This window comes from Aquarana catesbeiana, linkage group LG05, assembly GCF_042186555.1.
Source record: "Aquarana catesbeiana isolate 2022-GZ linkage group LG05, ASM4218655v1, whole genome shotgun sequence".
In the NCBI taxonomy this organism is placed as follows: Eukaryota; Metazoa; Chordata; class Amphibia; order Anura; family Ranidae; genus Aquarana; species Aquarana catesbeiana.
The window spans coordinates 90,120,541-90,146,298 of record NC_133328.1 but is presented as its reverse complement, the minus strand read 5'-3'; the positions used below and the strand labels follow the sequence as shown (position 1 = coordinate 90,146,298).

Genomic DNA, 25,758 nt, shown 5'->3' with positions numbered 1-25,758 from the left:
GACGGCTTTGATATCCACTCCACCAACTCTTCTGCATGTTCTGGTTCAATAACATGGGCAGCAGCAGAAAAAAAGGACAAGCGTACCCCACGGCCACCTGCAGAAGATGCACCATGTCCACGACCACCACTGTTCACTGTAGACACAGAGGCTGCTTGCCCTCTTTTAGTGGCTTGTGAGTGTCTGCCTCTCCTTGGTGGCCTTCCGGACATGATGGGGATTTTTTTTAACACCACACTACATTTTATTATATACTGTACACCGACTGCACTGTATTAGAAACTGTACACCGGCTGCACTGTATTATATACTGTGTACACCTCCTGAAGTGTATTAGAAACTGTACACACTGTATTATATATTGTGTACACAGCCTGAAGTGCATTAAAAACTGTACACACTGTATTATATACTGTGTACACAGCCTGCACTGTATTAGAAACTGTACACCGGCCGCACTGTATTATATACTGTGTACACCACCTGAAGTGTATTAGAACCTGTACACACTGTATTATATACTGTGTACACCGCCTGCACTGTATTAGAAACTGTACACCAGCTGCACTGTATTATATACTGTGTACACTGCTTGAAGTGTATTAGAACCTGTACACACTGTATTATATACTGTATACACTGCCTGAAGTGTATTAGAAACTGTACACATGGTATTATATGCTGTGTACACTGCCTGCACTTTATTAGAAACTGTACACTGGCTGCACTGTATTATATACTGTGTACACCACCTGAAGTGTATTAGAAACTGTACACACTGTATTATATACTGTGTACACCGCCTGCACTGTATTAGAAACTGTACACTGGCTGCACTGTATTATATACTGTGTACACCACCTGAAGTGTATTAGAAACTGTACATTGGCTGCACTGTATTTTATACTATGTACATCACCTGAAGTGTATTAGAAATTGTACACATTGCATTATATACTGTGTATACCACCTGAAGTGTATTAGAAACTGTACACACTGTGTTATATACTGTGTACACCACCAGAAGTATAGTAGAAACTGAACTGTACACACTGTATTATATACTGTATACACCTCCTGCACTGTATTAGAAACTGTACACCACCGAATGCACTGTATATATAGGCTATACTGAATGCAGAGTATATATATATATATATATATATATATATATATATACACTAGACTGTATATATATATATATATATATATATATATATATATATAAATACACCGCCTGAAGTGTTATACAATATATATACTAGACTGTATATATATATATATATATTAAATACACTGCCTGCACTGACTGAATAAAGAGCATAGACTGAATATATAGTCTAATCTAGATGCAGAGTATATATATATATATATATATATATATATATATATATATATATATATATATATATCAAATACACTGCCACTAACTAAATAACCTGCCTGCCAAACCTAGCTCAAGCTATCTCTCCGTCCACGCCAACAGCACTACATGCAGCCGCTATGTAAGCAGCCTTATATAGTGTGGGGCATGGACTTAGTCCCCCTGAGCCATGATTATGGCTCTCTCAGCACGCTGTGATTGGCCAAAGCATGCAGGTCAGGTGCATGCTTTGGCCAATCATCAGACGCTAATGCACTGCGATCTCGCAGTGCATAATGGGACGTTCTGCGGCTCTCAAATTTCCAGCGAACGCTCCATGATGTTCGCTGTTCGGTGAATGGGCGAAAAGCTAACATTCAACTTGAACATCAGGCTCATCCCTAGTGAAAATTTAAATTTGTGTCATTCGCAAAACGTTTGGCCATGGTTGTACTGTTTCTGTGGAGGAGAAGCATTGCCCCCTGAGGACAGAAAGTGTTATAGAGCTATAGAGCTACCCTTAATCTTCTCCAGATTGGGAGTTCTGTAGTCCACAGAAAGAGCTGGGATCACCGCTCACTGATAAAGAGGTAGCACGGCGCATGCGCGGATGCCTGAGAGAGCGGTTGTGCTGCCTTAGAGCTCCGCTCCTGGAATAAACACACGGAGGATGAAAAGCTTCAGGGTCACCTCAAATTACTCCAGCTCTTACTGTTTACTCCCTGGAACCCTCCAGCAGTGTTAACATGGTCCTGAGGGGCCCGAAAATGAAATACAAGGCTGGTATTTCTAAAGAGATGCTGTTCAGGCCAATATCCAAGATGGCGCCACTGGATACCTTACAGCCCTGCACACAGCGCGCGCTCTCAAATCCTTGTCACACAGCTTGAAATCTCAGGACTTAGACGGTGATTCTGATGCTGGTAATTCACAAACTGTAACCCAGTCTATTATGTTCAAACAATTTGAAAGAATGTTACAGAAAGCATTTAAGCAAACATCAGACCACATAACAGATAAGTTGACAAGGGAGATTAGTGAGCTGGGACATAGAACAGCTGAATTGTGTGTGTTGACGGAATTGAAACCCACACTCAGCATTATATCACAGAATTTGAGCACCTTAAAGAGGAGAACCTTTTACTACAGTCTCGTTTGGAGGATCAGGAAAATAGGGACCGTTGCTCCAACTTAGAGTTAGAGGAATACCTGAGACTGTCCTTGATCTACAGGCCACAATGACTGCACTATTTCAGGAACTACAGCCTGGTATCCCAGTAGAGAGACTGGAAACAGATAGAGTGCACAGAGCCTTAGCCCCATGCAGATCTAATGGTCCTCCTAGAGCCATAATAGATAAGTTTCACTATTATCGAACAAAGGAGCAGTTACTTGCAGCAGCTAGAGGGATAAATAACCTTGACTTTCAAGGCAGTGTATACCAGCTGTTTGCAGACCTCTCCCCACTTACAGTGGCTAAGAGATGTGCACTCAAACCACTACTGCAAGTACTTCAATGTCACCAGATCATATACCATTGGGAGTTCCCATTTTCACTCTACTTTACCCACCTTGAAACCAAATACACGTGTCGCTCTTCAGGAGAACTGCAATCGGCTCTGACTGACCTAGGGCTCATGGATCAAGTTGCAACCAAAGATCAGTTTCGCAGACGCTCGGCCTCTCAATCTCCTCCACAGCAAGCTGCACCAGGCTCAGGTCTCTTTGCTTCTACATGGCAGAATCTTCATAAACATGGACGCTTTGTTAATCCATCAACAACAAATGTGGATTCAATGGACTGACTTCAACCTACTGTTTAGTTTGATTCTCAATGTTGACATCTAGCAGACTATGCTAGATTATGTTTTCCTTTGAAGGCATCACATTAGCTCTAGGCTTGAAGCTGCAGTCACCCTCCAATTTTTTTAATTTTTTTTTTTTTTTTTTTAGAACTTCCTCCTGTTATCTATGGTAGATTGTCATACCACTTACAATTACATTATTTTACTGCCCATCCATTAATTGCTTTTGTTTTAACTGCCTTTTGTTACTATTGTTGGCCACACTTTATAGTGTTGTTACATTTACCAGGTGTTTATTTTTAACGGGTACTCGTCCTGTTAATTTCCTAACTAGAATGACCCTGAAGAAATTACTATAATATTAATGCACTTACAGTTATAGCTATTTCAGGCTTATTGGTACTATATTTGTAAGTTCTCCAGTGTTGTTTCTTCCTTGGGAACTTCTTGCTGCCCCCTTATTACCCTCAGACCCCTGCTACCATTATGCAGGCTTCTGATGGTGACTCCGGAACTTCTCAGGGACTCTATGATACTCCCCTGAGATGTTTCTTACACCCTACTTGTATATCACTATTTCTTGATATTTTGTACATCTTTTAGGGTTTTTCAATTATTTTATGTTCCCTTCTTCTTTTTATCTTTTTTCTCCTTCTCTTTTCTGTCTCCCTTAGTGGTAGTTTTGGCTCTCATCTTAGGCTTTGCTTATCTGGCTATGATAATTGTATTGGACTTATTATGGCCCCCATAAATATTTTATCATTGAATGTACAAGGCTTCAACATTCCACAAAAACGAACCAAGGCAATGTGCTCTTTTGCAGCTAAAAAGGCACATATTATTTGCCTTCAGGAAACTCACTTTATTGATAAGGCCTCTCCTAAATTTCTTTCCGCCTCCTACCCTCAATTTTACACAGCTTCAGCCACATCTAAGAAACGCGGGACCCTAATCGGTTTCCATCGCTCTTTGCCATTTGCTCTTACTTACTCTACTCTCAGTGATCCTGAGAGTAGATATATCTTACTCTCAGGCTTTATTGCTGATATTGAAATCACGTCAGTATCTTGTTATGCCCCAAATAGACACCCGGAAGCCTTTTTATCACACCTTTTTCAGGTGATAGAAACACATAAATTTGGAACTGTTATACTGTGTGGGGACTCTAATGCAACTGTTTTCCCTTTCTTAGATAAATCACCACCAACAAGTAGGAATTTCACACATTATTCTTATCCACATAAATCGTTTTCACGTATAGACCATATTCTTACCTCATCAAGTATGCTCCCCGAGATTATCTCTTCTAAAATTATCCCCTACCCATGGACAGACCACTGTGCAGTTTTCACTACATTAGGCCTCCCAAATCCCTAGGTCACATGATGTGACCTGGTGTATTAATAATTCTGCGCTAACTCATCCATCACACCATTTAGAAATTGAAGCAACCCACACTGAATACCTCTCACACAATGATACAGAGGATATCTCTGCCCTTACGTTATGGGAAGCTCACAAATAACTGTCATTCGAGGCAGATTGATACAACAAGCAATAACTCTCATAAGAGAGCGGAAGCTTCTGTTTGCAAAACTTGAGGTGCATTTTAATGCATGTCATTTTGCTTATCAATCTGCACAGAATGCCACCAATAATACTTAATTTAATAAAGCCTGACTTGAACTCAACCTTTTTTTGACTGATACAGCAGACAAACTTTTACATAAACGGCAACATACTCAATACCTTAAAGCCAACAAAACAGATACTCCTATGGCGTGCAACCTAAGAGCAATTCATCACAGACTTAAAACAGACTTAAAACATCTAGAGATGCTTACACTAGCAACCCAATAAAAATACTTTGTTCAAATCTGGATAAATTATACTCCCCTGCTCAAAACTTTGATAAATTTACAGCAGACACTGTGTTCTCTGACATTAAGCTCCCTACCCTGGAACTTGAACAACAAGAATTTCTGGAGATTCCCATAACTTCATTAGAAGTTCAAATCGCTATTAAAGCATTGAAGCCTCGTAAAAGACCGGGCCCTGACGGGTTTTCGGCTTTATATTAAAAAAAATGGGCGTCAATCCTAACACCTATATTAACCCGACCCTTCAATTCTTTATTAGCTGATCACTCATTTAGAACTGAAACACTAACCTCCATTATTTCTATGCTTCCCAAACCCAAATCAGACTCTACCTCTTGGACCAATTATCGTCCTATATCCCTTTTGAACCTGGATATTAGATCATTAGCTAAAATTTTAGCAAATAGACTAAATAATATAATAGGGAAGCTAATACATCACGACCAAACAGGCTTTATGCCCATGCGTCAGGCGGGAGATAATATTAGGAGAGCACTTTTACTGATGCATGCAGCCAAGATTAGACGTATCCTGACTTGTCTTCTATCATTAGATATTAGGAAGGCATTCAATTCGGTCACCTGGCCATATATGCAATACATGCTCCAAAAATGGGGCTTTGGAAATAATTTTTTGTTCTGGGTCTCCTCTTTGTACAATAACCCGAGAGCATATGTTTTAGCATAAGTATTTAGGTTATAAATCAGCTATGATAGATATTAGAAGAGGTATGAGACAGGGCTGCCCTTCATCCCCTTTGCTTTTCGCCCTACTTATAGAACCTCTGGCACATTTAATTAGGAATAATCCCAACATCAAAGGTGTGGAACTAGGCAGACACCATCAAAAAATGTGTCTTTTCGCAGACGATATACTAATTTTTTTAACTCATCCTCATGTGTCCGCCCCAAATCTACTTAACAATTTAGATAAATTTGCCAATATCTCTGCATTATATATCAACCCTACCAAATCTGATGCGCTTAATGTTTCCTTATCACAAACTGAACTTCAGCAAGCCCAAATTTCTTTACCATTTAATTGGGTAACTCACCACATTCCATACTTAGGAGTCCAACTCACATCCTCACTAACAGACTTGTTCGCAGCTGATTACTTACCATTATTGAAACTAACCACTGGCCTAATAAAACAATGGTCATCTCTTCCCTTGTCTTGGCTAGGGAGGATTAATGCTATTAAAATGTCGATACTACCAAAATTATTGTACTTATTTAGAGTACTTCACATTCAATTACCATCACATTTTCTGAGATTTACACAACGTAGAGTTATGTCCTTTATTTGGGGCAATACCAAACCCCGTATACCTAAATTAACGCTTTACCTTGATAAACTAAACGGCGGGTTAGGCTTACCGAACTTCTCTTCCTAATACTATGTGGCACAATTATCACAGCTGCCTAAATATCATGCAACTGTAGAATCTCCATCATGGGTTGCTATAGAATCTGTGGAGAGTGACCCCATTTTAGTAGCCAATATGCTATGGCTATATCCTAAAGATAGAGTTAACCTCTCTAATCCCATAACTAAGCACTCCCTGGCTATATGGGGCAAATTTAAAATCTCTCATAACCTCCAATCTACACATAATCCCCTCCTTTCCTTTATTAGGAACCCAGCCTTCTATCCTGCTTGGAAGTTTCCTATGTCATTCGTAGCCTGGTCTTCCCAAAAATTGGTTCAATTTCATAACTCAGTATCTTCCAATACTATTCATACTTTCCCTACACTATGTGATACTTATGGGCTCCCTAGCACTGAACATTTCCGTTATTTACAAATCAAAATTATTTTACACCCTTCATCAGGACTCGATCAATAGTTAACCAAATGTCATAATTTGAACGCATCTGTAATAGTGACCCCTACATAAGAGGACTGATTTCACTTATATATAAACAACTTAATTTGATTTCTAATGACACTTTACCTTCTTATGCTCCCAAATGGTCGCAAGACACGGATAGAACATTTAATAGGGACGACTGAGGCAATATATGGTTAGCAACTAAAAACTCCTCCCCTAATTGTTTTGCATTAGAAACCAATTTTAAAGTCCTGGCACGTTGGTAACTAGTACCAGCGAGGATAGCTAAACATTTTTTTTCTTCTTTTTTTCCTCTCCTTCCTATTTAATTATCTACTAAACTTTGAAATTTTCTTTTCAGGTTATGTGATGAGGGATGGTATGTCTAATATAGATTAATGTATTGAAAATGTAAGGCGGAGATACCAACTTTTGTAAAAATGTAATAATTAACAAGGCTGTTTAACCTGAATAACCTATACCAATAAAAAGAGAATATACAAAAAAAAAAAGGGAAAAAGAGGGAAAGAAAAAAAGGAAAAAAAAAGGATAGCTAAATTTGTCCCATCATATCCTGACACTTGCTTCAGAGGTTGTACCTCACCAGGCACCCACTTTCATATATGGTAGCAATGATAGCTCAAGCCTCCTGTATTAAAATATTTGATATGGCTTCTAAAGCTTTAGAAATATCAATTTCTCCTGTCCCAGCCTTGGCACTTCTTAATCTTAAGCCTCCTGAACTTACATATACACTTCAATAATAATTTTTCAATACACACACCTATAGGCCAATGTATTTAACTTGGTCCCAAAAAGAGGCTTTATATTACTACACATTCTCTTATTTGGTATAGTTAACACATTTTGATGTATTACTTATCCTTGACATCAATATCACTCATTACTCATTCCACACCATTCCAAACAAACCCTCCCTCCCCTTTTTTTCTATTTTCATCCAACATTTTTATTCCTTTCCTTTCAGAACTGGGTGTATGTCCAAGTGTGCATATCCATCACAATGGGTCATGTGTTGGAGTGGTCTGGTTTGTTTCCTGGCTACCGCCATCCCCAGGTTCCCTTTCTGGCTTCCTGGGGGGTGTTTTCTGCCTCAACTCTGGGTGAAACTACACAACCCAGGCCGCCATTATGATCCCATTAGGAGTTGTGATTAGCTTGTGGGCTGATCTGTAAGTATTTTTGAAACTGATTGTTTCATCCCCCCCCTTACCTAGAGGGTTTATATACTAGCAGATGTCTCATTACTCCAAAAAATGTTTTTAGTTTATACATGCATCTGACTCCTGACGATTGGTTACAAGCCATCAAACGCGTCGAGTTACCAACTAATGGATGCCCACAAAATATTTTTACTAAAAATCATTTTATATTTTTCTATGTATTGACCTCTGTATTAATTGCATCAATCATGTTTACTGTCTGATTTATTTGTATTGATTGTACCATCATGTTCAGTGATTAACTATATTAAATATATGAATATTAATATGTAAATCCTTTGTGATTACACTATTCAGTCTATATTATTAATTATTGATATATTTTTAATACCTTGGACCGTGACATTACATTAAGCTAAATCAAATTTATAGTTAAAAAAGTATTCTGGGTAAACAACTAGACATTACTCTTTGATATGCCTCATCTAAAGTCCTGTTCCAATTTCTATCCTCGATTCTATACAAATTAGGAATGGAGGCATGTCATTGTTATATCAAAGCTGGGACAGGTCACAACCCCCTTTTCATTTGCTAAAATATCTTTGTGTATATATATATATATATATATATATATATATATATATATATATATATATATATATATATTTTTTTTTTTTTTTTCTTTTAAATCTTTCCCAATATGGATATGTAAGCGACTGTTGGACTCTACTATTGTTAGATATACCTCATGTATACATTGTTAATATAACATGTTTTTCTTATGAAACATCAAAAAAAATATTGAACAAGATAAAGAGGCAGCACAGACAGAGAACCCAAAGAGTTATTCGTTCACACGTTTTCTGAGAGTATCACTTTCAAATACTTTAAACAGATATTATCACCTGCCCATCCAGGGCAAAGTGACAAGTACCTTCTGATAGCCCACCACCCCCCTGAAAGATGTACTCATCTATCCACACTCCTTCACCATGGTCACCTGTGGTTTAACAATGTTGGGAAAGCAACAGGTTAACTTTAATGGCATCCCCATTAACTGCACAGATGCCTACCATTAGTTGCCCCAAAGTGACAGCGCTGTGTGCCCTGAGGAACCAATTACAAAGAATCAGTGCTGTCACATGGAAGTTAATCACATGCTTCCCTTTACCTGGAAGTACAGTTTATATCTTTTTGCTTCCAGCAGCCAAATGGATCAATATGGGGTGAAGGAAAGGTAAGTATAAACAGTTTTCATATTCATTCTGTAATGCAAAGCAAAATGGTGACCCTCATCAGCTGCTTATACATTTTAAAATCTTACCCTAGTTAAAGGATAAGTACACCTTTTGAAAAAAATAATAAATGCACATCTTTTTGCAGGTAAAAAAATGTGAATTAGTTATTTTTTTTTTACTTGGAGCCTGTAAAGCATTGAACCCGGGTGGGGTGCGGGTGTCATGCAGGACTCCTGCAGACTTGTCAGTGTATTTGTCTGCTCGTACCTCGTACAGACAGGCAGATACACACTGACAGGAAGAGACAATTAACTACCAGAGCGCTCAACTGCACCACGGTAGTTCATTGAGAACTACAAGCCGCAAAGGTTGTCAGTACTTGTAGTTTTTAAATAGTGACAGTGGGCACCCAGAGAAGATGCCCACTTGCTGTCAGCACGGAGGGGCGAGGGGGTGGGTGGTTGAGAGAGAGGCTGCAGCTGCTGGAGCATGTTATGTGTTCCACCCTACATATGGGTGGAACCTATAATATGTTCCAAAAGGTGAACTTATCCTTTAAGAAATGTTTTGATCAAGGTAAAATGTGTTTTGTAGTCACACAACTAAATGTGAATGCAGAGGTGTTGATCTTTACAGCAAACATAAATCACCTTCATTAAGATTTACTGTAATTAGTACCATGTTGACACCATTTGACATTTTGATTACTTTAATAAATAGTTTGTCATTGGAAATGAAGTAAACTGATTGCTGAACAATGTTTTTTCTATGTACTGTGTGAACACAATGCAAGCTTTCATTGAATAGTTTGTTGTGTACCATACATGTTCTATAGCACGGCTTTATTTTGTCACATAATTCTTTGTAGCTACATTTTAAGGATTCAGATTTATGCATTTTTACTCAACTTCGTAAATAAAAATGATCTGACTCCATGCTTGTAAAAGGTTCATTGGTGGTATGAGATATCATAATGCTGTCCTAACAGAGTACATGCTAACAAGTCCAGGATATATGTATCTGTATTGTATTCCTGATCTATACATTCAGAACAGTTATTAAAATGTGTAAATATATATATTTTTTTAGTATAAGGGATAAAGCCTGTATTAGTTTATTTTTTTGTTGTCCTCTTATCCCAGAGATGCGAATTTCTGCAGCATTGAAGGTCCCAATGAGCACAGTGGCCTCTATTATCCATAAATAGAAGACATTCGGAACCACCAGGACTCTTCCTAGAGCGGGCTGCATGGCCAAACTGAGCGATTGTGTGAGAAGGGCCTTAGTCGGGGTGGTGACCAAGAACCTGATGATCACTCTGACAGAGCTCCAGAGTTTTTCTGTGGAGAGAGGAGAACAGTCCAGAAGAACAACCTTATCTGCAGCACTCCACCAGACAGGCCTGTATGATAGAGTGGCCACTACTTAGTACAAGGCACATGAAAACCCACCTGGAGTTCATAAAAGGCACTTCAAGGACTCTCAGACTATGAGAAATACATTTCTCTGGTTTGATGAAACAAAGATTGAACTCTTTGGCCTGAATGGCAAGCATCATGTGTGGAGGAATCCAGGCACCACTCATCACCTGTCCAATACCATCCCTACAGTGAAGCATGGTGGTGGCAGCATCATGCTGTGGGCATGTTTTTCAGTGGCAGGAACTGGAAGACTAGTTGGGATCGAGGGAAAGATGAATGCAGTAATGTACAGAGACATCCTTGATGAAAACCTGCTCCAGAGTGCTCTGGACCTCAGACTGGGGTGAAGGTTTGTCCTCCAACAGGACAACGACCTTAAGAACACAGCCAAGAAAACAAATGTTTGAAAAACAAATATATTGTATCACCACAGGATGTCACTGTGGTTATACAGGTAAATGTGTGCCAACGTCCTAACTGAATTGGAAATTGTTTGGCATATAAAGAAAATGGACTTTATAGGCACACCCATACAAAAATTATTCTTAAAACATATTGTCTTTTATTTAAACATTGTTAAAAACAGCATGTACATACATAATTGACTAAAATCCCGTGCTAACCTAAATAGCACTCATACCACCATCTGTACCAACATTGCCATATATGAAAATACAAATTGTCTTGAATTGGATATTTAAATACTCCAATAAATAAATGTGGTTTGTGGTTGAGGCGTGTATTAGGCTGCTCTACATGTTGCGCACGTCAGCGCTTCTTCTCAACCATAAACTCAACCATATAGTACTTGCATGCTGCATTATGCACAATTTTCTAAGGAGAAATGCTACTAACTATGTGGCCTCAGTTGGGCCTGAGGCCGGATTTCCAGATCAATCAACCCTGCCGGCACTTGAAGCCGTCCTGGCTTGCCCCCCCAAAGCGCCCGCGAAGTCAGACAAAAATATCTGGAATACTTTGCGGGTAGGGGGGCCATTGATATGCCAGCAAATGTGTAATAAATTTTTTAAATAAATATTTTTTTAAACTGAACAAATATTTCATTTGATTTACTGCTTGTGTTTCTTTAAGCTGTCTCCTAGGTTCTCCAATGGGTTTTTCTTTTTGGCCATTTTCTTCAATAGGGCAAACATAATTCATTTGGTACATGAGGTGACAGTCTCTTCTTCAGCTAACTATTATGTTGTGGGTCTGCTACACACACATTGTTATTGTTGTTAATGTATGTAATGCATTATTGATACAAAAAAATCCTTTTCAGCACTGTGAATTAATTGTTTTGAGTTCCGAAAATGGCCTGATTGGGGCAAATTTTACAGCACTGTGGGGGTTATTTATTAAAGGAAAATCCACTTTGCACTACAAATGCACTGCAAGTGCACTTGAAAGTGCACTGAAACTGCACTGAAAGTGCACTTGTAGTGCAAAGTGGATTTGCCTTTAGTAAATAACCCCCATTGTCACTGTAAACACCAACTTACTCCAAAAACTGGTATTGAGCATTGAAAGAAGAAGCCACACATTGTTGAGTATAAAACATTTTACTCTGTGCACATTCACATGTGCATTAGAAAAGGGTTTGACATTAGAAATATCCTTTTTTTGGTTAAACAGGCATGTTTCAAACCATAACATGCACAACTCAGGAACTTACAAAGTTCAACTTTGATAAAGTGAAGGCAATATCAGACATTAGTATGTCAAAACTGTGTTGATCTTGCCTTCATCAGATGGGGTGATGTCACCCCTGTAAAAGCCAAATTTTGAAGATGTACACAAATTGGGAGTCAAAATGGGGATTTCCCTCCTGATCCCATGCCTAATGTCAACATGTGTAGCTCCCATCATGGGGGATCAATGGAAGTGTTTCAGGGGTGCAACCCCTTCCTCTCACCTACTTGAGTTGCGAGGAAGATGTTGCACCCACAAAACGCGTACATTGATATCCCGTGAAGGCAGATAGCACATGTTAACACACTGTGTGCATCTTCAAAATTTGGCTTTTAAAATACTTTAAAACTTGATTTAAAAGAAAAAAATTATGCAACAAAACGGTACAATTTTTGTGTGTTTTAGATTCTGCCTAAAACATCAATGATGTTCTTCATTTTTTGTTGAACATCATTGATGTTTTCATTTATCATCTCTAAATCCTGCACACCATTATCTCCCTGATGAGGACCTGTGCACTTGCACTGGTGAAATTAGATTCTTCTTCCACAACATCCACATAACCTAAAATAAAAAAAAACCACACCATGTATTATAAATATGCAGGCATACATCTATTAGCTGAAGCTGTGGTCTCAGACACTGACCTGTTGTGGTCACTATTTCGCCCACTTCATAAACCTCTCCCTCCACATCCTCAGATGTCCCAAGTCTTTTCTCCCCTATGTGAATTAAAAAAAAAGGTATACTTAGCACACAGGTATTTGAGGCCAGAAATAGGAATATGAAACATTGCTTGGAAGTGTCGTACAATTGTCTGTTTTGGCAGAGTTCCAAGCTGAAGACATGATTTTTTTCCCTTTCTTAAAGCTGGAATACTTACCTTTTTTGGACAAGTTTCAAACCCCTAGTATCCACTGGAGCACCTGTGTGGGACACCCTAAAAAGTTTGTTCTGGTGTCCCACACTAGTGCTCCTGCGTCCAGATGTGTAAACAGCTGCTGAGTGTCCTCTCCTTACACTGAATCAAGTTTGCATTTCATTCTAGTTACAAACCCATCTAGACAACAATGTACTAAACTTCTTTTAATACAAATAGGCATGACCAAATGTAGTTAACCTGCATCTGCCAAAAACATTGTATTAGTGGGTGAACGAACAATGTTTACTACGACCGATTACTGTGCCCACGAACCTGAAAGTTGCCATCTTAAACTGTACAACAGTAAAAAGAAAAGCACATGGAGCAGCATGCAAGTAATAATAATAATAGGAACAAAGGACAAATATTTACTTTTTAGAAGCACTTTCCTGATCTTTCTGTACTGATTGTGCTCCCTCAATTTCAGGTCTGACCAGCATTTCCTCAATTGCTCCTTGGATTGTCGTACCCCCAAATTCCTGTGCAGATTTCTCACAACTTTAGCCATGATCTTGGCCTTTCTCACATTTGGGTTTGGGTAAGGTCCATACTTCCCATCATAGTCTGGCCTCTTGAAGATGTCCACCATCTCCACCATCTCTACAAAGGACATATTTGAGGCCTTATATCTCCAACTGGATCGGGACATTTCTGGCTCTGGGCTTTCATCGTTGCTGCTGCTGTCTGCATGCACCTGCTGTGTCTCTACCATGTGCTCTCCCACTGCGACGAAAGAGAAGGGGCAGGGAATATACTAGAAAAAAGGTCAGGGGCGGGCGCAGTTTCACGCATGCGCAGTGTATATAAAGCGTAACACGCGTGTGTCGTACGTACGATCTATGAGAGGAGGAAGGAGTAGCGGAAGCGCCGATCGCGATAACGAAGGTACAATTTTAACTTGGGGCATCAGTGGCCTATACTGCTTATAGATTGTGGCCTATATTGGGACAAGATTAGGAGAGTTTAGCCTGACATTAGGGTTTGTCTTGTGTTGTGTCTTGCAGATAAAATGATCGATTCAATGATCATGACTTCCTCCCCCTATTCATTGATCTGTACAGGGAGCTGCCCTGTCTGTGGCAGGTGAAACACCCCTTTTATAATAATAAAATAAAGAGGCAGGCAGCGCTGGATTAGTTGCTGGAATTGGTGAAGCCACAGATCCCCACGGCAATCATCCCCTATTTTAAGGCCAAAATTGGTGGCCTGAGGAGCACATATAATAGGGAGCGCAAGAAGGTCCAGGATTCCCAGAGATCAGGAGCAGCAGCAGATGATGTTTATGTACCCAGGCTATGGTACTTTGACAGACTGCATTTTTTGTCAGACCAGACTGAAATCAGTCCATCACTCTCAACTCTTCCTTCCACGCTTCCTTCCACCTTAGCTGAGGCTTCCGATGTCCAACCTGGGCCTTCCACCTAGGAAGATGTGGAGGAGCCCAGCTTGAGCCAGGTATAGCATTGTTCAACATATTTTTTGTCCAAAAATTAATTATGTTAACTAGATGTTATTATTGATCACTAATTTCTGATTTAACAAAGTGATTTACATATCAATAGACAGTAGTAGCCAAAAATGATTTGGACAAGAATGAAAAATGCCGGGGTCAGAATAATAGTCTTTTTTATTTGTTAACATTCAATTTGCAACAGTCATGAGCTGAAAATCATGTGTGATTGATGAACAAAAAACTAAAACTATAACCCTTTTTCATACACAGGGAAGCCTCGGCCAGGAGGAGGCTGTGGAAAGTGGCAGCCAGGAGGTGGCAGGGGTAAGTGGCAGCCAAGAGGTGGCCGGGCCCAGTAGCCTGACCGAATCCCAGGTCCCTCCCCTCCGCCTTCAACCAAAAAGGCCCAGGAAGGGGAGGAACATGGAGGAGTTAGCACTTGGGTTAATTCGGCAGGCTTCTGCGGCCCTCAGAACCACCCCCAATCTTCAAGAGGCCTTTGCCTGCGTGGCAGCCTGCAAAATGCAGGAAATGGAGGCAGGCTAATGCCTCATTTGTGAGGAAGTGATCTTCCAAGCCCTAAATAAGGGGTTAAGGGGCAAACTCACAAGCAAAAGCCATGTTTGTGAGTTTGACGATCCTCATCCTCCTCCACGTCCTGCCACAACTCCAACACCACAGCCACAGCCTAGAAGCAAGCGTGGAAGGAAGAAAAGAGATGGTGATGGCCGGGGTTCAGTCTGGTCTGATAAAACTATGACCACATCCTGGGGACATATATGTCATCTGCTGCTGTTCCTGATCTCTTGGAGTCCTGGAGCTGATTGTGCTCCCTATTAAATAGACTCCTCATGGGTGCCCATTATAAAGGGGAATAGAGACTATGCCTAAAGAAAATGTGGAGAGGGAGGCGTAGAGAGGAGTGCGGAGAGGACTGGGGTGGAGGGAAAGGCGAGGGAGAAAGAAATAAATAAAACAAACTATATTTAAGGAACACAAGTATTGAATAATGTGTATAGAGAGGAAGGTTTATAATGCACTGAGGGGCGGGGGGATAAAGGGGGGGAGAGAGGGGGGAGGGGGGAAGGAGAGGGGAAAAAAAGAAAGAAAAAAAAGGGAAAAGGTATTACCAGAGGGAATGGAATCATGATAAGGGTAGCACATAAATTTTGCACTGTCCCTTTCCAGGGGACCATTTCCTGATATGCTGTATAACAATTCGCTCCCTCCATCTTTGAAAGGGGTTGAGTAATACCTAACAAGGTATAGATAGGTAACCAATTTCGAGAATTGTTGAGGAAATGTAAATATGGTTGGCAAAACATTTCCAAATTGTATGAGCCTCTTGAGAGGCGGTGTATTTATATGTATGGAAAAGCATAAAAATAAAAGAGTATAAAAAAATAGACTCCTCAGGCTACCAATTTTGCCTGTCAAATAGTTGATGTACTCCCTGGGGTACAAAGGCGTGAAGCGTTTATCCAGCGTTGCCTTCCTCTTTATTTTGTTATGACCCCTAATAAATGTCTATTTTTTTTCACAAATACTTGCCTATGTGTTTTACTTCAAAAAGGACAGTTTGTTTGTGAGTAGGCAGGTACATTTCAAAAATACAATGTCAAATTAACAAGGGACAGCAACACCAACAAACCTCCTTGAGGTTAAAAAATACAAGTTAATAATGGTGTTGTGGTAACTTGACACACAAACACACACAAGATATTATGGAGATCACTAGAAAAAAAATCAGGAGATCTTGATAAAAAAAAAAGTAGATCACTAGAAAAAAAAATTCTAAACATTATTCTGGAGATCACGAGAAATAATAAAGAAATGAGTTTGTCAGAACTCTTTGTGAATATCAGCAGCAAAACAACTTCATTATTCTAGCATTATAAAGATGAAGAGAATGCGCTGCATTAATAGATTAAAAAATTTGCAGCGTGACGAATGTGCTATCTTCATTACGAACGCTAGTTTTACCAGACCGAGCACTTCCATCTCGTACTTGATTCAGAGCATGTGTGGAATTTTGTGCGTCGGAATTGTCTACACTAGGGATGGGCCGAACACCCCCCCTGTTCGGTTTGCAGCAGAACATGCAAACAGGCAAAAAATGTGTTCGAACACGCGAACACCGTTAAAGTCTATGGGACATGAACGTGAAAATACAAAAGTGCTAATTTTAAGGGTTAATATGCAAGTTATTGTCATAAAAAGTGTTTGCGGACCTGAGTCCTGCCCCAGGGGACATGTATCAATGCAAAAACAAGTTTTAAAAACGGCCATTTTTTTTCAGGAGCAGTGATTTTAATAATGCTTAAAGTGAAAAAATAAAAGTGAAATATTCCTTTAAATTTCGTACCTGGGGGGTGTCTATAGTATGCCTGTAAAGTGGTGCATGTTTCCTGTGTTTACAACAGTCCGAGAGCAAAATTACGTTTCTAAAGAAAAAAAAGTAATTTAAAAGTACTAGCAGTAGCGCTGGCAGCTATAATGAATTGTCGGGTCTCTGCAATACTCATAGAAGTAATTGAAAAAAAACGGCCTGGGGTTCCCCCACAGTGCATTACCATGCCCTTTGCAAATGTGAATATTAAGGGGAACCCCAAACCAAAATTAAAAAAAAAAAATGCGTGGTGGTCCCCCCAAATTCCATAACAGGCCCTTCTAGAATTCTAAATTAGATTGTATCTTTACCATAGGCGTTTAGTGGGTACATTTTTAAGGACAGGAGATTCCCATAGGGTGGGATGGGGCGGGGAAGGAGGAAAAATGGGGCCTGGAAATTCCAGCACTCATGTTAATAAAGACCCTAAATTATATGCAGTTTATAAGATATTGGTTCCAGCAATGTTGGAACTGCTGCTGCTGCATTGGCCTGGAGCCTCCGCGTCAGCGCATGTCCTGGCACATGAGCAGTAGCCTGTGGCCGGTCTGGACAAGAGTCACTTCCGGTTCCTCGGTATGACACACGTCACCACTACCATGTGAGGAACCCACAGGCAGTGGTATCTTTATTGATTGCGCTCCACACCAAAGGTGTATTTTGGTTTTGTGCTGCCCTAGGCAAGACTAAAATCGTCACCCCCAATTTAAATTTGTCCCACCCCTTCCTATTTAAAACCCACCCTTCCTCTTTAGGCTCCACCTCTTCCTATTAGAGCTCCACCTCTTCAGGTGGGAGGTAAGAGAGAGAGAGCGAGGGAGATCACACGAGATCTGGTGGGGGGTGGGGTGCAGTCTCTATACACAGATTGGGCACATCACTCACATCACAGGGAGTTCAGCTGTGTGGGTTGGACTCACCTCAGTGTTGGGGTTATCCGGTGCTTGAAGCTCTACACCCTGGGGACAGTGGCAGTGCTCCGATCACATGCACCGCACACTGCCCGTTGTTCTCTGAGAACCGGACTGGGATCAGACTGGGGGTGTGTACAGTGTGGAGCTGCCTTCTCTTTTCCCCTCTGCTAGACGTAGCCGGCTCCCATTCCTACACGCAGGCAGTGGGGTCACTAGAGTTGGTGTCACCTGGTGCAGAAAAAAAATGGTGTCACCCCCCCTCCGGTGCTGGGCCTTCTGAGAAACCCCGAATCTGGACCCCCTTTAAAGAACCAGTAGATAATTTGATCTTCTGGTGGGGAACCCCCAATCTGGACCACCCTAAAGAACCAGTATATGATTTTCCTCTCCAGGGAACCCCCATCTGGGCTCTGGATCCCCTCTAAAGAACTAGTTAATGAGTCCCCCCTCTAAGGAATCAGTACATCATTCCTCCCTTTGATTTGGATGCTGGAACTCCCTTCTGAGAATCCCCTGATCTATACACTGGACCTCACTTTTGAGAAATCCCAATTTAGACTCTGGACCACCCACCTCTGAGCAACCATTAGATGATTCAGCCCACCACTCTCCACCCAAAAATGAAACATAGCTTTATGGTTGATTGTACTCCTTTATTGCAGAAAACTTACATTTGTCTGAGTGTTATCTGCCAGGTTTTCCCTGTCAAGATCAACGGTATCTACCAGGGTGAAATCCGTGGTGTTCTGGAGCTGGGCTGGGGGAAACTGCATCTCAGCCTGACCAAGAAAGATTTATGGTCAGCCGGGGGGGAGGAGGAGAAAATCTCTCTGCTGCTGGACAGACCACCGCTGCCGGAGCGCAGAGCGCTGCCCAGGAAGTATCTGCTACTGGAGGTGACATGTCAGCCACTCCTGGAGGAGCGGGACCTGGGACTCCCCCGAAGATCTTCTTGGAGGTATGGCCGGGTGACGGTTGGAGGCAGAGCCACTCGGGGTCACTGCCACTGCATGTGGGATGGAGCGGGGAGCTGCAGAGGAGTCAGGACTTGAATCAGCGCTGAAAGCACTGCCTGGCCCAGGGTGGAGAGAGCAGCAGCAGCAACAAAGCGCCGAGCACCCGAGCCTCCTCCCCATGCTACGCCACTGGCTTATAGTGTCCCTGACTCCCTTCTACCTGGGGGAAGCGCCGCCCCTCCTGAAAACTGCTGCCAAGGCAAATGCCTTGTTTGCCTCGTGGCAGATACACCCCTGCTCCACACTCGGTAGGTCCTATAGAACCTTGCTCTGGCTCCAGTTTTTTTCTACAGCTGAAGGACTGTTATTTCCTCTACTATCCTTTTTTCTTTCTTTTTCCTATTTTTATTTTTATCAGCTTGAAAACAATTGAGCTACAGAGGGCTCCTGTTTGACCACTGGATATTTGCTAATTATACTATTTCTTGGACAACTTACTTTTGAATTGGTATATTGTGTGTTTTGGCTCATTCGGGTGACCCTGCTTTCTTCATCGCTCTCAAGGCTGAGTGTATCAGTTGTATATATTTTTGATGCTATTATTCAGATTGATTGGTACGTTTTTTCACAGTTTCAGAAGTAACCTTCAGTCTAAGTAATAAATATGTGGATAATAGCTGCACTATACAGTTGTGCTCATAAGTTTACATACGCTGGCAGAATTTATGATTTCTCTGCCATTTTTCAGAGAATATGAATGATAACACAAAAAACATTTCTTTCACTCATGGTCAGTGTCTGGCTGAAGCCATTTATTATCAATCAACTGTGTTTACTCTTTTTAAATCATAATCACAACAGAAACTACCAAAATGACCCTGATCAAAAGTTTACATACCGTGTATTGCCCCCTTTAACATCAATGACAGCTTGAAGTCTTTTGTGTTATTTGTGAATAAGGCTCTTTACCTTCTCAGATGGTAAATTTGCCCATTCCTCTTGACAAAAAGCCTCCAGTTCCTGTAAATTCTTGGGCTGTCTTGCATGAACTGCATGTTTGAGATCTCCCCAGAGTGGCTCAATGATATTGAGGTCAGGAGACTGAGATGGCCACTCCAGAACCTTCACTTTATTCTGCTGTAGCCAATGACAGGTCGACTTGGCCTTGTGTTTTGGATCATTGTCATCTTGGAATGTCCTAATACGTCCCATGCGCAGCTTCCTGGCTGATGAATTCAAATGTTCCTCCAGTAATTTTTGATAACATACTGCATTCATCTTGCCATCAATTTTGACCAAATTTCCTGTGCCTTTGTAGTTCACACATCCCCCCAAAAAATCAGCGATCCACCTCTAGTATAAATGGTGTACCTTTCATCATAGGCCTTGTTGACTCCTCTCCAAATGTAGTGTTTATGGTTGTGGCCAAAAAGCTCAATTTGGTTGTCCTTATGATTTAAAAAGAGTAAACACAGTTGATTTCTAATAAATGGCTTCAGCCAAACACTAACCATTAGTGAAAGAAATGTTTTTGTGGTATTCCTATTCTCTGAAAAATGGCCAAGAAATCATAAATTCTGCCAATGTATGTAAACTTTGAGCACAACTGTATATATATATATATATATATATATATATATATATATATATACACACATACATATACATATTGGCATATTCTATTTCTTTCATAGATACATCTTTTCATTATTCATTGAGATATTAGCCATGGGGCCTTGGCGTTACGCTATTTGTTTTTATATTTGGTATCATCGTGATCTTAGCATTCTAAGTTACCCTTTACAGAATCATATATTCTATAATACTTATAGAGGTTAAACTCATTGTTTGTTTTTCATATATGTTAGATTCTCAAACTCCTGAAGAAGCACTGATGCATGCAACATGTAGAGCAGCCTAATACATGCCTTAACCACAAACCGCATTTATCTATTGGAGTATTTAAAAATCCAATTTAAGACAATTTGTATTTTCATATATGGCAACATTGGTACACTTGGTGGTATTAGTGCTATTTAAGTCAATTGTTAGCACGGGATTTTAGGTACTATGTATGTACAGTGGGGACAGAAAGTATAACCCCTTAAATTTTTCACTCTTTGTTATATTGCAGCCATTTGCTAAAATCATTTAAGTTCATTTTTTTCCCTATTAATGTACACACAGCACCCCATATTGACAGAAAAACACAGAATTGTTGACATTTTTGCAGATTTATTATAAAAGAAAAACTGAAATATCACATGGACCTAAATATTCAGACCCTTTGCTCAGTATTTAGTAGAAGCACCATTTTGATCTAATACAGCCATGAGTCTTTTTGGGAAAGATGCAACAAGTTTTTCACACCTGGATTTGGGGATCCTCTGCCATTCCTCCTTGCAGATCCTCTCCAGTTCTGCCAGGTTGGATGGTAAACGTTGGTGGACAGCCATTTTTAGGCCTCGCCAGAGATGCTCAATTGGGTTTAAGTCAGGGCTCTGGCTGGGCCATTCAAGAACAGTCATGGAGTTGTTGTGAAGCCACTCCTTCGTTATTTTAGCTGTGTGCTTAGGGTCATTGTCTTGTTGTAAGGTAAACCTTCGACCCATGTAACAAAAAAGACAAGAAGTCTAAAAAGGTACAAAAAAGATACAAAACGGAATACTTTATTTTAAATATATAAAATGTCAATACACATGAACAAATAAATGATGCTAAGTACCTCCATCAATATTGATGACAGCTATGTGAAACAAAAACAGACACACCACCTTCACACTCCTCATTCACTCCAGATCTCCCCAACCTAGCTGGCTATCTAAAGTGATCCCACTGGATATGGGGCATCAATAAAGGTTGAACCTAGGTTCTTGAGAAAAAGGGGAGAACAGTAAAACTGAAGAGGTAGTCTCTGTTTAATGGTCATTGGTAATAAATAGTGTTGCATATTTGATGAATTGCAAAGCAGTCTATGAACTGGAAAGTCTGTGAAAGGTAATAGATTGCACCGCATCAAAAGGAAAGGATGGATATAGACAAGCACATACCTTCACTTGGCTTCTACAGAAAATATGTCTTGATGAATAGAAAAGTTCAGCTTGTCTCACCTCACATAATGCACTGCTGATAGTTGGATGCAATGTACCTCAGAGGGGGATCCCCTAATGATGCTGAGGTATGCGATGCCTTCTGGATAGTCTGTGACTACAGTGGATTCAAGTATCCCGCTCCAGAGGACGCTAGTCTGAAAGAACTTCGCTGAGCCAAACACAAGCTGCTCTGTCAGCCCTACCCAGGGTCTGGCTGAGCGTTGCAGTCGTGCATCGCTGGGAGCGGAGCTCAGGTGAGGAGACTCAAAGCGGAAGTCAGGCTCTAAACGACCATGTAGGGCTTCATGGATGGGATGAGAATTGTATCAGCTGGTGCTTCTTTCCCTGAGGCAATCAAATGGATACAAAGTCATAGAGATGCATTAGGCCCAAGTAGTACACTTCCATTCGCCAACAAAAAGGAGGGGGGATATCTGGCATGTGGGAGTTGGAAATGGCTTCCAGGTGGGTGCTGGATTTGTAGGGGCGTCTAGCTGACACGTTTCAATCGTCAAACGATTTTCTTCAGAGCTAGAGATGCACTGGATCCTACAAGGCTAAATACTGGAGTTATTGATCTAATTGGCTGCCTAGGGATCCAGTTAGACTGCCCACATGAGAAAATTAACCCTAGAGGCTCAATATAGTTGTGCATAAGAAGATATCCCTTGCACCCATAGAACAGACACACACACATCTAATAGTATAAATGGTTAAATCAATCCTAGATGGGGGGCAAGTAGTTAGAAGATATACACCCTAAAAAAATCTGTAATCTAAATAATCCAAAGAAACAAGAGGAAGAAAACAGATCAGAATAGAGAAAACTTTTAATAGATTCTAAAAAGGCAATCGAATGTAGTCCTATCTGCCACTGTAAGTGGTAATTTTGAGTGCGCATATAATTCCCAGTATCTAGGATTCTAGAAACACTGAGAGATTACATTCATTATTCAAACCGGTAGGTTGAAGACAATTTAAAAGATAGATCCACATTTTTTCTTTTTGATAAAAAATTCGATCAAAGTCACCTCTCCTCAGAGGGAGGTTCAGTCTGTAGATACCTTTGAACCGTAGGCCAGATGGATCACCTCCATGTGATTTAAGAAAATGTAGAGGAAATGGTCGTTCATCATCTTTTTTTGAGGATTCTTTGGATGTGCTCACTGATTCTGACCTTTAGCTGTCTTTTGGTTTTACCAATATAAATTTTTCCACAAGGGCATATGACCATGTAGATCACTCGCGTAGTGCAACAGTTGATAAATTCTTTAATTTTAAATTATTTTTGGCCTGCAGAGTCGGTGAACACATCAGTCCTCTCCACGTATCTACAGACTTGTTTAGGCAAGTTGGTCAGGAGGTCCTCTCGTTTAGTATTTATGGCCCTATATTTTGCCTTCCTGATGGAATTATGTGAGTAGTAGACACGTGCATTTGTTTTCGTCCGAATGCATTTTTGTCTGAATTTCAGGTATTTTCGTTACCGTTTTAACAAACGATAACAAAAGTGCAGAATACGAAAACTGAAGGATCCAACATAAACAAATGCTTTATTTTCGTTTTCGTTGCGACAACAGTTTGATATAGATAGGAGATTCGACATGCCGCTGACAATAACAATCTGTGTCTATCGAACCTGTGGTCGAATGTGCCTAACCTTAACTCTGTTAGTCTAAAATTATTCTAGAGAAAAGATTGAGCATAGAGAGAACAGATTCAACATTATAGAGAGAAAAGATTCAACATTATAGAGAGAAAAGATTTGACACAGAGAGAAAAGATTGCTGCTGGAATTGGGTGGGGGAAGTAAAAGAAAAATAATGATGATGATGAATGTTATTGGCCGATTGTAACCAAAGAGGAGGGGCAGTAAAATAGCTAGAACTAAGTACACACATACAGCCAACTTACTTTCACTTACAATTTGCTAGCACACTCTAAATCATTTCAGAAGACAGTCAATCTTAGCTGGTCCGTTTGCCAGAGAACCTGAATTATTTAGCAATTAAGCATAAGCACAGCAGCAAAACAATAGTGAAGCAAGCTACAGTTCAACTTAACTTTTTCATAATAATCTGCTGCTATTGTGTTAGTGTTGTGAACTTGATAGTGATACTAGTGTTGCTAGTGTTGTGATAGCCTCAGAGGCTGCCCGTGTTGTGGGGGGGATTTATTATTATAGATTCTATATTATAATGCCATATCAATATCTGACACGATGTCAGATGCTGTGCCCGCCATTGCACTTGGAGATTGAGAAACGAATGTGAAAGTTGGCTGACTGTTGGGGTAGAGTAGACCATTCAACATGAACGACGAAGATTCGACAAAGCAACGAAAAACATACAAACGTCGAATCTTTGGCTTATGGTGTCTGTCGAAAGTTCTAAGAGGATTCGACTGAGCAGCTAAACTGTACGACACTGCAATCATACATTTCCGGTCAAATGCATCCGCCCATAGGCTATAGAAAAATTCTAATGTTGGTTGACTAGTAAAATAATAGTTCACTGTGGCTGAGGTACAGTGACGAGACATAAACTACCTCCTCTTCCCATAAGCCCAAATGTAGGCACGCAAAAGAGGGGGCCCAAAGGGCTCCCATTGATGTACCCCTCTTCTGCTGGAAATAAGAACCAAGAAATTGAAAACAGTTGTTAGTCAACATAAATTCAAGGAGTTCCTAGATGAACTCGTTTTGGGCAGCAAGTAATGGGTAGCTCTTTTCCAAAAAGTAGCCAACCGCGCTGAGTCCCCACTCGTGGTGGATCGACGTGTAGGGTGACTCCACATCTATCCCCACCAGCAGTGCCCCCTCCAGGCAGACCACCTCCCGAACAGCTCTAAGTACATCCCTCGTGTCCCTAACAAAGGACGGCAAATCATAAACAAGTTCCTTAATCAGTGCATCTGTGTACTTCTGGGTGCAGTCGTTTTTATAAGTTTAAAATGCTTTAATAAAATATAGCTAAACTCACATTTCAGTAGTAAAAACAAGCATGATAGCACAAGTCATGGATGGCGCTCCCAATCCTGTGCCTGGAGATAGTCTCTGCAGTGGATGTATAGACAGCTCTTCCGGATGTAAAAAGCCGGCTTCAGAGAATGGAGGAGCAGCCTCAGAACGAGGCTTGCAACACACGAGACAGCTGGCTGCAGAGACTATCCCCAGGCACAGGATTGGGAGCGCCATCCATGACTTGTACTATCATGCTTGTTTTTACTACTGAAATGTGAGTTTATCTATATTTTATTAAAGCATTTTAAACTTATAAAAACGACTGCACCCAGAGGCGCCTCTCCACTTGTTGTTTTTCAGCCTCAGGAACATGGTTTCTTTCCTACTATGATGGCAGCCCTGCTTGCTCCTATTGGATGTTTTTATCCCTCCACTCTAATAACAGCGGGACTGTTGGCTTGTGCCTGTTAAATGGACTGTTACTCCCCATTTTTTTCACCATCTGACCGATTTTTGATTTATCAATTTATGTAGATCTGATTTTGTGAGATTCTGAGTGATTGCGCCTATACCTATTCTCTCAAGTGGTCCCTTAATAGTGGAAACTACAGGTCTCCCTGGTGGATTTGTGAGGGATTTGTGCAACTTGGGAA

At 40.5% G+C, this 25,758-nt stretch overlaps 1 long non-coding RNA gene across 1 annotated transcript; it reads right to left on the bottom strand.

Moving 5' to 3' along the window:
* Positions 1–21,266: 21,266 nt before the first annotated feature.
* LOC141145810 (uncharacterized) lies at positions 21,267–25,253 on the bottom strand. The gene is made up of 2 exons (XR_012244653.1): positions 25,125–25,253; positions 21,267–21,684 (listed from the first exon to the last, which is right to left on the bottom strand). It is a non-coding gene; the product is annotated as an uncharacterized lncRNA (long non-coding RNA).
* Between the last annotated feature and the right edge of the window lie 505 nt (positions 25,254–25,758).